Source organism: Schistocerca nitens, chromosome 3 (assembly GCF_023898315.1).
Source record: "Schistocerca nitens isolate TAMUIC-IGC-003100 chromosome 3, iqSchNite1.1, whole genome shotgun sequence".
NCBI lineage: Eukaryota > Metazoa > Arthropoda > Insecta > Orthoptera > Acrididae > Schistocerca > Schistocerca nitens.
The window spans coordinates 416076739-416092248 of NC_064616.1; positions in this window are offsets into that span (position 1 = coordinate 416076739).

Below are 15510 nucleotides of genomic sequence, written 5' to 3' on the forward strand. Positions count from 1 at the left end.
TAATTAATGGAAGATTCCAGAATGAGATTTTCACTCTGCAGCGGAGTGTGCGCTGATATGAAACTTCCTGGCAGATTAAAACTGTGTGCCCGACCGAGACTCGAACTCGGGACCTTTGCCTTTCGCGGGCAAGTGCTCTACCAACTTTTTTTTTTTAACATACCCCCTGAAACTTCCTGGCAGATTAAAACTGTGTGCCCGACCGAGACTCGAACTCGGGACCTTTGCCTTTCGCGGGCAAGTGCTCTACCAACTTTTTCCTTTCTTCTTTTTTTTTTCTTTCGCGGGCAAGTGCTCTACCAACTTTTTTTTCCTCCATTTTTTTTATCCAATGTCAGGCTTACCACCTTTGCTGACATACATTTTGTTGTACTATCGCATAAATAGTGTCTACAAAGTCCATATGTTGACAAATAGTGGCTAATGAGAAAATTAATTAATTAAGGAAATGAATAAAACTGAAAATGCCCAAATGAAAGACATGAAGACATTGCGGATAGTACAAATACAAAAGAAACATGCTCCTGTAGCAATGAAATGAAATTCGTGTCGGGGGCGACACCTGCTCACGACCCGACGTTCGATAGAGCAAGAGAGCCATCTATCGACGTTCTCCAGACGTTGGTGTAAGACTGGGTCGTCTTCTCGAAATTAACTAAGGGTCCGTAAGTGTGATCGATGTCTATCTCGGCTTCTTCGTCTATCTCATCTCTCACCCGTCACACCCCATCTGGCCGGCGGGTCGGTAAATGTAAGTCGCAAGTAATTAGCGAAGTGTTGCCTATATTTCTTATGCTGTTGCAGCTTCGTGTGTCCATCCAGGAGAAAATGCCAAAAATCAATTTTGTCCTTTTCCGATTCGTTATACACGTAGCCCACCACCATTCCCCGCACCGCCGACCGCTGGTGGCCGAGCGGTTCTGGCGCTACAGTCTGGAACCGCGCGACCGCTACGGTCGCAGGTTCGAATCCTGCCTCGGGCATGGATGTGTGTGTTGTCCTTAGGTTAGTTAGGTTTAAGTAGTTCTAAGTTCTAGGGGACTTATGACCTCAGCAGTTGAGTCCCATAGTGCTCAGAGCCATTTGAGCCATTCCCCGCACCCATGTCACTGCATTGGTTTTTTGGACCGGGAAATAAGATTATTGGGGGAAAAAAAGTGTGTCTGATGAAATTGTGTGAGGGGCGGAGCGTAACAGGAACGCCAATATCTGTTGTGCCAAGTGCCACACTGGAGCCGTCCCACTACATGCTAAACGACGTCCATCAGTGTCCACTGTTGCGCAGCCTAAACATAGTGGAGTGTCTGCCAAATGAATCGCGTGCCGCCGTTGATTCGTTGCGAACTTCCTATTTACCACCACATACCATGTTGAGCGTACCGACGTTGGGAGGTAAACGTTCCGTATAACGCGCCATATCTGTAGCCAGTTCTTGTCTGGGTACTTCTTTTCCACGGTATTCCTGGGGCACCGGCGCAGTAAGAGTTGGTATACGTCTCGCGTCGTCGGTAGTCGTGTTGTTGGGAAGGAATCTCTGACATAGCTAAGCTCCAAAAAAAAAAAAAAAAAAAAAAAAAAAAAAAAAAAAAAAAAAAAAAAAAAAAAAACTTGAAATGTGACAGCTTCGGTGAAATATGGCCCACATCGACTGGGGGCAGCATTGAAGTGGGCGCTAGTACATCGGCCAACGCACCCGAGATATTGCGAAATTGACCGCGCCACTGTCGGAAAATCGTACTGACGAATAACGCCCGTACCTTTTCATATACGTTCACTAGACCAAGTCCACCCTCTCCAAGTGGTAGCGTAAGCGTTGTGTATCGGATCTTAAACAGGTGTCCCACACTCACGTAGGTTCCGAAAGTTGCTTATATCCGTGATGCCATGGTGCCCGTTAAAGGCAGGACATGCGCTACGTGAGTGAGTCTCGGTGCTAGGTATACGTTAACAAAGGTCACCCTCTGAATCATATCCAACGCTCTTAATTTCTGTAACAGCACCATTGTCCGCATCAGCTTCAATATGCGTCGGTAGTTATCCGCTGCTGTCCGCTGCACATCGGTGTGGAACGTAATACCTAGACATTTTATGGTCTTAAGTAAGATGAGCGGGCCTTCCTCCCCCGGTTGTAATCCTCGACCGACATTCATGCAGCGTGATTTTTGTAGATTAAGCACGCTTCCTGCCGCCATCCCGTATCGCTGGATCCATGCCAACGCCGTACGTACTTCTTCGCCTGTCCGTGCCACCAGCATCACATCGTCAGCATAAGCACGGCAATGAAAGGTCAGTTGTGGCAACGGCACTCCCTCCAACCGTCTTCGGAGACCATATAGACAGGGTTCCAAAGCCATTGCATACAAAAATATCAAAAGGGGGCAACCTTGACGAACTGACCTTGAAATAACAATGTAGTCAGTGCCCCGCCCATTCACCAAGACCTTTGATCGTACGCCGTGTAACAGTCGCATGATCACTAGGATGAAGGCCTGTGGGATTCCCAATCTGCCCATCACCGCATGCAAAAAGGTGTGATCCACTCTGTCGAACGCATGATCTAAGTCAATAGCGAAGAGTGCTCCACGCACTCGGCATGCCGCTGCTAATGCGATGATACCTCGGTAGTCACCGAGCGCCGTATGTACGTTACTCTTACCGCCGAGGCAAGTTTGATCTATGAGGAGTCTATCAGAAAGTGAAGACCGTAGGCGAGCGCCAAGGATGCGCGCGAAAATCTTATAGTCGCAGTTCAAGAGAGTGAGTGGTCTATAATGTCCTGGATTTCTGCCACCGCGTGGTTTGGGTATTGGTATGATGATACCCTCCGTGAATTCGGCAGGTATCTCAGTCTGCGGTAACAGGAGTTCGTTGTACATCTGAATCCAGGTCCGTCCCATGAGGTATGCAAAGGCGCGGTAAAATTCAATTGGGAAGCCGTCCTGTCCTGGGGACTTGTTCGGAGCCCCCCTGGCAATTGCGTCTGTCAGCTCGTCCTCTGTTATCGCTGTGATGAAAGTCTCTGCATCCAGTGGTGGTCCTCTATCTGGCATTTCCGAGATGACATCATGTAGTGTCTCGTGGTTCACATGTACAGGTCCATATAACTGGCGGAAATAGTCGGTAAACACATGCGCAATATCACGCTGGTGCACAACTTGCTGGCCAGTTTCAGAGATTAGTTCCCGGATCAATGTCCTGCGTCGTCGTTGGCGTTCACGTACCACTTGGTGCATGGAGGGGGTTTCGGCAGCAACTGTGTCCGCCGATCTCGCCCGGACCATTATCCCTTCCATTCTTAGTCTCGTCAGCTGTAATAACTTGGCTTTTATCCTGCACATGGCCGTGTGCCTTTCCGGCGATGGTTGTTGGGTCATCAGCTCCCTCAGGGCTGTAAAATAAAAATCAGCCGTCGTGCGGTTCCACTGCGATTTGTCCTGCCCGTATCGTATCAACGTTCTCCGTAACGTTGGTTTTGCGCATTTAATCCACCACTGGAGAACCGAGGTGTATGCTCGTTGGCGGCGAACGCAGGTCTCCCAGGCCGCCTCTATCGACCGGTGACATTCAGTGTCACGTAAAAGTGCACAATTCATTTTCCAGTGACCTTTACTCCGCCATATCTTCTGACGCGTTAGTGAAATCGTACAGACGTACGCCATATGATCCGTAAAAGCCGCTGGCCAGATTTCGGCATCCGGTATCGTCGTCCGTAGAGCTCGTGTCACATACACTCTATCAAGTCTACTCGCCGAGTGTCCCGTGACAAACGTATAACCCGGTCTGTCACCATGCTGCAGTTCCCAGGTATCTAGAAGCGCCATTTCGGTAATCAACGCACGCAGTTCCATGCATGGCACATAATGAGGTACTTGGTCCTTTTTGTCGACGACACAATTAAAGTCGCCGCCCACTATATAGTTATCAAAGCGTCCAACGAACAAAGGTGCTATCTCTTCGGTGTAAAAAGTCGCCCATTCTCTTCGTTTTGTGGAGCCAGATGGCGCGTATAAATTGATGAAACGAACGCCGTCGACAGTGATCGCTATGCCACGTGCCGAAGGGAGAGACCTGACGTCCTCCACTCCTATTCCTTCCCTGGTGAGAATCGCCACACCGCATCCACTTTCATCGTGCACTGAATAATGTGCCTCGTAACCGTAGAACTCTGGCGGCGATGTGAAACGCACTTCTTGTAGGAGTACAATATCCACGTCCGCAGCGCGTAACATATCTTTCAGCATCTGAATTTTAAGCGGTGTCCGTATGCCATTAATGTTTATCGTGGCAATGCGGTACGCCTGGCTTGTGTTCATCAGTTGTAGGGCGGTGTCATTAAGCGTCCATCTGCACCCCCGGCGTTCCTCAACACACTAAGTTGGTCAACATTTCCCGACCCCTCCCGGCCTCTGGCCAGGACTATCCTCAATCGTCGCGTTCGTATTTTCATCCTGTTGCTGTTGGTCCATTTCTTGCGCCCAGTCCCCCAGCATATTTCCGGAACTGGTCGAAGGATGGAAGGTAAGGTTGTCATCGCTCTGATGTTGGACAGTTGTCATCTCCACTTCCGCCTTCCGGTCACCAGAAGGAGAGTTCAAGTAATCATCGCTGTGTAGTTCCTGCATCGTCATCTCGGTATCTGTTGAATCCACTGGTCTCAGGTCGATACTGTCGTTGTCGTCCACTGTCCCCTCGGGACTATGGCTATCGTCAGCAGAAGTCAGTCGACGCTTCTTTCTTCTCTTCGGCGAACGCTGTTTTCGTTGCCTTGCTTCCGCATCGGCTGTTTGGGTTGCGTATCCTCCGTCTTGGTCCTGGCCTATCACGCTCTCGGTGGGAGCACTGGCAGCCACCACGGATGAGCCTGGAGCGTCCGTCAGCTGCATCTCTTGTGTGGTGTCCTGTGTCTGCTGTGGTGGAACCGGTGGTCGGAGTTCCAGTCCGTTGGTGTCTATGTTCTCTATAGGGGGCAGCTGCTGGTGCCCATCGGAAATCTCCCTCACGTCGCCTCTCAGGGCTTCCACAAAGGTCAACGGTAAGACAGTCGGCTGTTGTGGCGCTTGAACGTCATCCCGTGGAGTTTGCACTAAACGTCGCTGGAGGCATTCCGAGCGGACGTGACCTTCTTTCCCGCACCCCGAGCAAGTGCGAGGTTGCCCATCATACATTATAATCGCTCGACAACCTCCTATGTACAAATAAGAGGGGACGTGCTTAGGCAGTTCTATCCGTATTTGTCTCACCCCATTTAAAACGGGGTAAAACTCGTCCATTTTTCGGCCACATGGGATAGAACTGTACCGTATGGTCGAAAGGCGTCGGTAACAAGTTCAGACGGGACCTCAAACGGAAGTTCGAAGACTCGTATAGTGCGGATCCCCATTCCCGCGTGATCGACTGTAACCGCACCAACATTCCCGTCGGCATGACAGAAACAATACCCGTTCGGTGATCGTAGTAGAAGTCTTTCGCAAGCAGCCTCGTCAACAAGCTGGACGTAGACGACGCTTGAAACGAGTAATAAATTGAGTCCCACGATTTCCTGTGGATCGATTTTTACCTCGTCTCTGAAGAAACGTTCAATCTCGTGTGCCTTTGGTCGTGTATAGTCGTTCGCAAAACTGAACTTCAAAGTCGTTTTTCTGTACGAGTGTGCCATCTCGTTCTAGACTCACAACACCGCACACGCGAAGCTGCTCCGGCGTAAATAAAGAGGCGCGCGCACCACAGCGCGGCAGGCAGGCAACACGGTCCGCAGTGTGTCCCTGCCGAAGGCAGACTGTCCAACTGAGCTACCGAAGCACGACTCACGCCCGGTACTCACAGCTTTACTTCTGCTAGTACCTCGTCTCCTACCTACCAAACTTTACAGAAGCTCTCCTGCGAACCTTGCAGAACTAGCACTCCTGAAAGAAAGGATATTGCGGAGACATGGCTTAGCCACAGCCTGGGGGATGTTTCCAGAATGAGATTTTCACTCTGCAGCGGAGTGTGCGCTGATATTAAACTTCCTCGCAGATTAAACCTGTGTGCTCGACCGAGACTCGAACTCTGGACCTTTGCCTTTCGCGGGCAAGTGCTCTACCAACTGAGCTACCGAAGCACGACTCACGTCCGGTACTCACAGCTTTACTTCTGCCAGTACCTCGTCTCCTACCTTCCAAACTTTACAGAAGCTTTCCTGCGAACCTTGCAGAACTAGCACTCCTGAAAGAAAGGATATTGCGGAGACATGGCTTAGCCACAGCCTGGGGGATGTTTCCAGAATGAGATTTTCACTCTGCAGCGGAGTGTGCGCTGATATGAAACTTCCTGGCGGATTAAAATTGTGTGCCCGACGGAGACTCGAACGTGGGACCTTTGCCGGGCGTGAGTCGTGCTTCGGTAGCTCAGTTGGTAGAGCACTTGCCCGCGAAAGGCAAAGGTCCCGAGTTCGAGTCTCGGTCGGGCACACAGGTTTAATCTGCCAGGAAGTTTCATATCAGCGCACACTCCGCTGCAGAGTGAAAATCTCATTCTGGAAACATCCCCCAGGCTGTGGCTAAACCATGTCTCCGCAATATCCTTTCTTTCAGGAGTGCTAGTTCTGCAAGGTTCGCAGGAGAGCTTCTGTAAAGTTTGGAAGGTAGGAGACGAGGTACTGGCAGAAGTAAAGCTGTGAGTACCGGGCGTGAGTCGTGCTTCGGTAGCTCAGTTGGTAGTGCACTTGCCCGCGAAAGGCAAAGGTCCCGAGTTCGAGTCTCTGTCGGGCACACAGTTTTAATCTGCCAGGAAGTTTCTTATCAGCGCACACTCCGCTGCAGAGTGAAAATCTCATTCTGGAAACATCCCCCAGGCTGTGGCTAAGCCATGTCTCCGCAATATCCTTTCTTTCAGGAGTGCTAGTTCAAATTGCTCTGAGCACTATGGGACTCAACATCTTAGGTCATAAGTCCCCTAGAACTTAGAACTACCTAAACCTAAATAACCTAAGGACATAACCACACCCATTCCCGAGGCAGGATTCGAACCTGCGACCGTAGCAGTCCCGCGGTTCCGGACTACAGCGCCAGAACCGCTAGACCACCGCGGCCCGCTAGGAGTGCTCGTTCTGCAAGGTTCGCAGGAGAGCTTCTGTAAAGTTTGGAAGGTAGGAGACGAGGTACTGGCAGAAGTAAAGCTGTGAGTACCGGGCCTGAGTCGTGCTTCGGTAGCTCAGTTGGTAGAGCACTTGCCCGCGAAAGACAAAGGTCCCGAGTTCGAGTCTCGGTCGGGCTCACAGTTTTAATCTGCCAGGAAGTTTCATATCAGCGCACACTCCGCTGTAGAGTGAGAATCTCATTCTGGAAACATCCCCCAGGCTGTGGCTAAGCCATGTCTCCGCAATATCCTTTCTTTCAGGAGTGCTAGTTCTGCAAGGTTCGCAGGAGGGCTTCTGTAATATTTGGAAGGTAGGAGACGAGGTACTGGCATAAGTAAAGCTGTGAGTACCGGGCGTGAGTCGTGCTTCGGTAGCTCAGTTGGTAGAGCACTTGCCCGCGAAAGGCAAAGGTCCCGAGTTCGAGTCTCGGTCGGGCACACAGGTTTAATCTGCCAGGAAGTTTCATATCAGCGCACACTCCGCTGCAGAGTGAAAATCTCATTCTGGAAACATCCCCCAGGCTGTGGCTAAGCCATGTCTCCGCAAAATCCTTTCTTTCAGGAGTGCTAGTTCTGCAAGGTTCGCAGGAGAGCTTCTGTAAAGTTTGGAAGGTAGGAGACGAGGTACTGGCAGAAGTAAAGCTGTGAGTACCGGGCGTGAGTCGTGCTTCGGTAGCTCAGTTGGTAGAGCACTTGCCCGCGAAAGGCAAAGCTCCCGAGTTCGAGTCTCGGTCGGTCACACAGTTTTAATCCGCCAGGAAGTTTCATATCAGCGCACACTCCGCTGCAGAGTGAAAATCTCATTCTGGAAACATCCCCCAGGCTGTGGCTAAGCCATGTCTCCGCAATATCCTTTCTTTCAGGAGTGCTAGTTCTGCAAGTTTCGCAGAAGAGCTTCTGTAAAGTTTGGAAGGTAGGAGACGAGGTACTGGCAGAAGTAAATCTGTGAGTACCGGGTGTGAGTCGTGCTTCGGTTGCTCAGTTGGTAGAGCACTTGCCCGCGAAAGGCAAAGGTCCAGAGTTCGGGTCTCGGTCGGGCACACAGTTTTAATCTGCCAGGAAGTTTCAATGGAGGATTCGTTTGATTCATCTTTGCATACTAGATTGTACACTGTTTACAATATTTAAGCCTTGAGTGATCTCCAGAATATTTGGCGCCAACACTTACCTCCATTACCAGATCATCTATTCATTGATGCCTCAGGACGTGTTTTGAAGGCTAGCGCTTCTTATGGTAAAGTAGTGCCGTGAAGGTCTTCCCTCTCCCACTCTCCATTACGAAAGTTTCCATTGTCATTTTTGTTGTCACCTTGTCTGCACTGTTTGTCGTCAATATTCAGCTTCCATACAAGGCTACATTTCAGGAAAATACTTTAAAAAAAGACTTACTAACATCTAAATTTATATTCAACTAGCAGAGTACATGGCATTACCTGGGTAAGTATTTATTCCAGTCTTGCATTAGTCCATCTCCTCCGTAGTCTCTCTCTTTATAGCTTTTCCTCCCCATTCTCTCTGTCCATCTCCTCCTCCCCTTCCCTGTCACTCTCCTCCACACCTTCTTTGTCCATAGCTTACTCCCCATTCTCTAAGTCCATCTCATACTCCTCCCTCTCCCTGTCCATATCCTCTTCCCCTCCCTTTATCAATTGCCTTCTATTTTCTTTCTCTGTCGATGTCCTCCGCCCTCCTGCTCTCTCCATCTCCCCATCCCCATTCCTCCATCCAGCTCTATTTCCCCTTCTCTCTCTCAATTACTTCCTCCACCCTATCTGTGTCCATCTCCCTCTTCCCCCTCTCAGTATCGCCATCTCCTTCTGTCCCACCCTTCTCTGCCCTTCACCCACAACCCCATAGGAGTTTAGTCATTCTTACCCCCATACCATTTCTTTCCAGACAGTATGTAATAGATGTGCTAAATTTGATTGAGATCGATCCAGTGATTTAGGGGAAGATTTTTACTCGCCATTTCACCCATGTACGCACATGTCGCACATAGTTCACACACGTTTAACACTTTTTACACATATTCGTATGCATATTTCAGCTTTAACTCCTATGAACTTCGTCTGCAGTTTCGTTTTGACGCAGCTCAATGTTTATAATGTCATACATATGTAGTACATGCTTTACAGTGATCTAATTTTGCAGGTACGTCCAAAGGTATGTGTTGTAATATTGAAAAATAGAAGAACGGTGACTGTAGATTATTGTTATAATGTTCACCTTCCTATCTGTTACGTGGTGCGTTTCATAAAAAGCCCTATCCACCTTGCAGAAATTCTACAGATTATGAGGGTACATCTTTTCACTCCCCTAGAGTCACTTAACTCTGGTCTCTTTACCTCGCATTTTCTAAAGTTATCTCGCAGATCTCGTCCTGATGGGCTTCTTCTCCACATGGTGAAGAATTCGATGTGCGCCGGCCGAAGTGGCCGTGCGGTTAAAGGCGCTGCAGTCTGGAACCGCAAGACCGCTACGGTCGCAGGTTCGAATCCTGCCTCGGGCATGGATGTTTGTGATGTCCTTAGGTTAGTTAGGTTTAACTAGTTCTAAGTTCTAGGGGACTAATGACCTCAGCAGTTGAGTCCCATAGTGCTCAGAGCCATTTGAACCATTTAGCCAATTCGATGTGCGAACAACAAACTGTGCTACACTGAAGTAGCTGTGTGGGAGAAAATCCAGTACTACGAAAAGAAGTTATCAGAAAATAGGATGCCACTTGATTTCTATTGATTAACGTTTAATCAGAACGGCAAGTAAGACCCTGATTATGTTCATTTATTACATCATATTCCACAGAAGCTACCTATGTCCAGAGCACGGCAGTAGGACACAGTTTAAGGATTTCCAGTAGTGCAAGATTTCAAAACTTCACAAGACCATTCAGCGAGACACTATTCAAAACGATAAATGGTTCTCGGTAATTCGTTACACTGTACTGTCCAAAAAGCGTGTTGTCTTTGTTCGTGCCTGATATAAGACTTCTAGTGAGGTGTTATTCACACAAACGTTTTATGAGGCACTTTTAACTGCAACGGATAATTATCGTCATCGGATTTCATTTGACTGTCCCAATGTGTACTGCCTTCCTTGTACCCTATGGAAGACTCATAGTGAGTTACAGCAACAGTTTGGCATCTGCTTATTCACTGCACACTTCCGGTTAATTCATCGTCTTCCACCATTAACGACCAACTTAAAATGTTCTATAGCTGTGCTCAAATAATAAATATGAACAAACAACATTGTACTGCTTCGCCCCAGGATCAGTATGTGATTTCTGGCTATCTAGTCAGAACAACAGCCTATACAGTCATCGCTAGCACACGCATTCTCATGCTCTGAAGTTTTCTGCAGCACAACTCAATGCTACATTCGTTCTAATGAATGTTCTTGTGTGATTGATGACAAGGAGAAGTTAAATGAAAATGTAATGTGGGCCAGAAATGTGGCAGAAACTCCATACATCCTCCAATAAAAAATGTATAATTTTTTTCATTTTTCTTGGATTTTCAGAAACATTTAGAAAATTTTAAAAATAAGAAAAACAAAGCTACTTCCAATCCTACTATAGCGTTATTTGACTGTCACATTTTTCATTCCTGCTATTATGTTCTCAATACCAGTTCCTCCCTAATGCTGAAATTACAAACCCATAAATATTTAATTATAAATAGTTTTGGCTCCTTGCATTGCAATACAAATTTAATTTACCGTTAGTAAGATTTCATTTTGATATACATTTGAAACAATGAAATCTTTTTGATTTACAACTCACGACACCTCTGCGGCATATTTGTGGGTTATATCTTTCGTGGCTGTTCACTGAGTCTTCTATTGATTTACAGGTGTTTCATGCCATGGTATGTCTCATCCATATTTCATAGCTCTCATAGAGTTTTTTATGTGTAAGATACAACAAAGAACACAAATATTAGATACATATAATACACTCCTGGAAATGGAAAATAGAACACATTGACACCGGTGTGTCAGACCCACCATACTTGCTCCGGACACTGCGAGAGGGCTGTACATGCAATGATCACACGCACGGCACAGCGGACACACCAGGAACCGCGGTGTTGGCCGTCGAATGGCGCTACCTGCGCAGCATTTGTGCACCGCCGCCGTCAGTGTCAGCCAGTTTGCCGTGGCATACGGAGCTCCATCGCAGTCTTTAACACTGGTAGCATGCCGCGACAGCGTGGACGTGAACCGTATGTGCAGGTGACGGACTTTGAGCGAGGGCGTATAGTGGGCATGCGGGAGGCCGGGTGGACGTACCGCCGTATTGCTCAACACGTGGGGCGTGAGGTCTCCACAGTACATCGATGTTGTCGCCAGTGGTCGGCGGAAGGTGCACGTGCCCGTCGACCTGGGACCGGACCGCAGCGACGCACGGATGCACGCCAAGACCGTAGGATCCTACGCAGTGCCGTAGGGGACCGCACCGCCACTTCCCAGCAAATTAGGGACACTGTTGCTCCTGGGGTATCGGCGAGGACCATTCGCAACCGTCTCCATGAAGCTGGGCTACGGTCCCGCACACCGTTAGGCCGTCTTCCGCTCACGCCCCAACATCGTGCAGCCCGCCTCCAGTGGTGTCGCGACAGGCGTGAATGGAGGGACGAATGGAGACGTGTCGTCTTCAGCGATGAGAGTCGCTTCTGCCTTGGTGCCAATGATGGTCGTATGCGTGTTTAGCGCCGTGCAGGTGAGCGCCACAATCAGGACTGCATACGACCGAGGCACACAGGGCCAACACCCGGCATCATGGTGTGGGGAGCGATCTCCTACACTGGCCGTACACCACTGGTGATCGTCGAGGGGACACTGAATAGTGCACGGTACATCCAAACCGTCATCGAACCCATCGTTCTACCATTCCTAGACCGGCAAGGGAACTTGCTGTTCCAACAGGACAATGCACGTCCGCATGTATCCCGTGCCACCCAACGTGCTCTAGAAGGTGTAAGTCAACTACCCTGGCCAGCAAGATCTCCGGATCTGTCCCCCATTGAGCATGTTTGGGACTGGATGAAGCGTCGTCTCACGCAGTCTGCACGTCCAGCACGAACGCTGGTCCAACTGAGGCGCCAGGTGGAAATGGCATGGCAAGCCGTTCCACAGGACTACATCCAGCATCTCTACGATCGTCTCCATGGGTGAATAGCAGCCTGCATTGCTGCGAAAGGTGGATATACACTGTACTAGTGCCGACATTGTGCATGCTCTGTTGCCTGTGTCTATGTGCCTGTGGTTCTGTCAGTGTGATCATGTGATGTATCTGACCCCAGGAATGTGTCAATAAAGTTTCCCCTTCCTGGGACAATGAATTCACGGTGTTCTTATTTCAATTTCCAGGAGTGTATATATACTCAGAGACAGAGAGAGTTAGAATGAGAGTGAGGGATAGAGAGAGAGGTATTATCTGTACTTATTTTAACGTATACTGCCATACTTTTGACACAAAATTGTGGCCCATTATCACTAAGGATATTTCGTAGCTTTCCAACATTTTTACAGTAATCCTTTCCTGTATTGTTTCTCAAAGGATACAGTATTAAATACTTAAAAACAACATCCAAAGCTAGTAACACACTATTGTCAGAAAACATCCTTAGAAGTCCACACCAACAACTTCTAAAACGGAATTCGTGGTAATTTTATATATAAGTCCTTCCATTGGTGATTTTAGTCTTTAGCTTTCGTGTACAATTCACATTTCTCCAATAATTACCACACCCTCTTTACCATGTTATTAAATATACTTGTTTCCAACAATTTGTACACTTTTTGAGATCATAATGGCCACAAACAAGAGGAATGTCCTGTACAAAATTCTCAATGACATGTCCCAGTAGACATGTTTTCCAATCACTTTTTCTTGATTGCCCTACAGAACAAAACCTGTCCTTAATTTTGTAATACTTCTGCAATTTAACCTTGTTTGCCATGCACAATTTTGTCGTAACTGTTCTTAGAACATCATCATTCTGTTCTCTCTCCATTCTTTTTAAGAATCTCTTCACATAGCTTTCAAATGAAATATTTTTAACACTGTTATTTTCAACGATAACTTTATCCATACCAATTGGTATATGAGATAGTGCAGGTAGCAAAAATTGTTATTTTCCAGGTTGGTAATTAATTTTAAAAGTATACTCTTGTGTCAGTACACTCCACCTTGTAAGTCGACCATGAGTCAACTTACAGTCTTGCAAAACTGACAGATCGTTATGATCTGTGTAAACTGTAACCTTTCTGCCCAGAAAATAATTTATGAATTTATCAAATAACCTTACAATGGCTAAAGTCTCCCAAAAATTCATTATTCTACTTATGAAATTAATTGTATTTCATTCACATCCACTGGAGTTCCTTATTACCTGGAACATTTTGGCTGGAGGTCTATATTCCGAACTATCTATAGAAATGTTCATGTTTTTGGAGAAATCTGGATGAGCTAGCATTAGTGTTTCACACAAAGGTTTTTTTATTGCCAATAATTCTTGTTTATATTGTTCTGTTAAAAACTAAGGGATCTTTTTTTAGTAAATTCCCATAACGTCTGTGCATTCATAGATTGAGCATTTGCAAATTTTCTATAAAATTTACTTAATCCAATGAAAGCTGTAAACAGTTTGTTGTTTCTGGATTCTGCTGCCTCCTTAATTGCTTGTATTTTTTTCAGTTTTTAACCTAATACCATATGCTGAAGTGATATGTTCCAAAATTGTATTTTTTTCGTCCAAATTCCGATTTTTTTAACCTTAACTTTGATTTTTTTTTCAGAAAAGTACTCAACGTTTGATCCAAAACTTTGTTATGTTCTTTCAAACCATCTGCCATAATCAGCACATCATCCATGCAACATGTCACTTTCGAAAGTAATCCTCACCTGGTACACCATCTAACATTGTGATAAAAGTTGATACAGAAATATTTAGTCCAAAGGGTACCACATTAGAATGATAACACCAACTCATGTGAACAAAATCTTCAGCCACTGGTCTCCCCAGAAACTGCCCATCAGATCATTACTAGTTACAGCCTGAATGTTATTAAACTTTTGAGCCAGCTCCTCTAATATTTCTGGTCCGTCCATTTGTTAATAATTTTGTTTATTGCTCTCACAGCCAGTGTTATTCTTGGAGGTCCATCTTTCTTTAAGATCAGTACTAATAGACTACAATATTGACTCTGTGACCTTTCAGTGATATTCCAGTTGAACACACACTTGATTTCTTTGTCCACCACTTCCCATTTTACGACAGGGATAATATGTGGTGTCAGTTTAGATGGACTATGCCATTTTACTTCGAATCTGAATACATAGTCCCTCCTTAAACCAGTTCTATCGGAAAGTACTTATTACATGTTCCTTTAACGTCACTCTTAGTGACTCACTTTCATAAAGTCCTATACATTCCACTTGCACAACTTTGGCACTAATAATGTCATCAATCTTTTCTCGAGATGCCATAAATTTAACATCAACCTACAAACATCATATCCACTGTTCTCATCTATATTATTTCGCAAACAGATCTGTCACTAAACATGGTACAGGTCATTGTTTCACCATCTTATCCATTTGTCACACCTACCTCTCCTATTATTCTATTTCCAGTTTCCTGAGAGTAGTCATTAACTTTATGCTTTAGTACTTTAACACGAACCTCACTATGTTTACCCTTGGCGATCATACATCCCCAAATAACAACTTTTCTTCCTCTCTACCTCTGCTTACCTCACCAACTTCTCATGCAAAATCTACCACTGCACAAGTCTCTACTAATCGATTAATAACCTAAACTAATTCTATGCACAATCCAGGAATGACCATTACATTAAACATCCTATCCTTAATCTCAATTAGTGTCATTTCTTGGTTCTGTATGAACTTATTTTTACCATCTATGCCTAGAATAATGCTCATACCATGTATTGGCAATTCTGGAATATCACTTCCATTCTTTAATTTCAAAACAGCTCCTCATTTATTGCACAAATGTCACTCCCTGAATTTAGAATAGCAAACACTTCTGTACTATGTAATTGTACCTATAATTAGGGTTCATAATTTTTATTGCCCTCTTTCAATTTTCAGATGTTAAATCTTCCTTAATGGCATCCCTCTCCTCGCATCCCAAACAATTAACAATGTCTGTCTCCTGTTCAAAATCACAGCCAGATCTTATCAGAACTTCTAATTAGTTTTCCTGACACGACCTGTCAATTCTTTCCTGTCACCTGAATTTGATAGCTTCACTCTCTCCATGTCATCTTTCGCCTCTCTTTGATATTGTCCATTAGAATTGTGGAAATGTTCATGGTTCCTTACACCTCTACTTCTAGCAAGAGTTCCCCTGCAGTTTTCTCTAT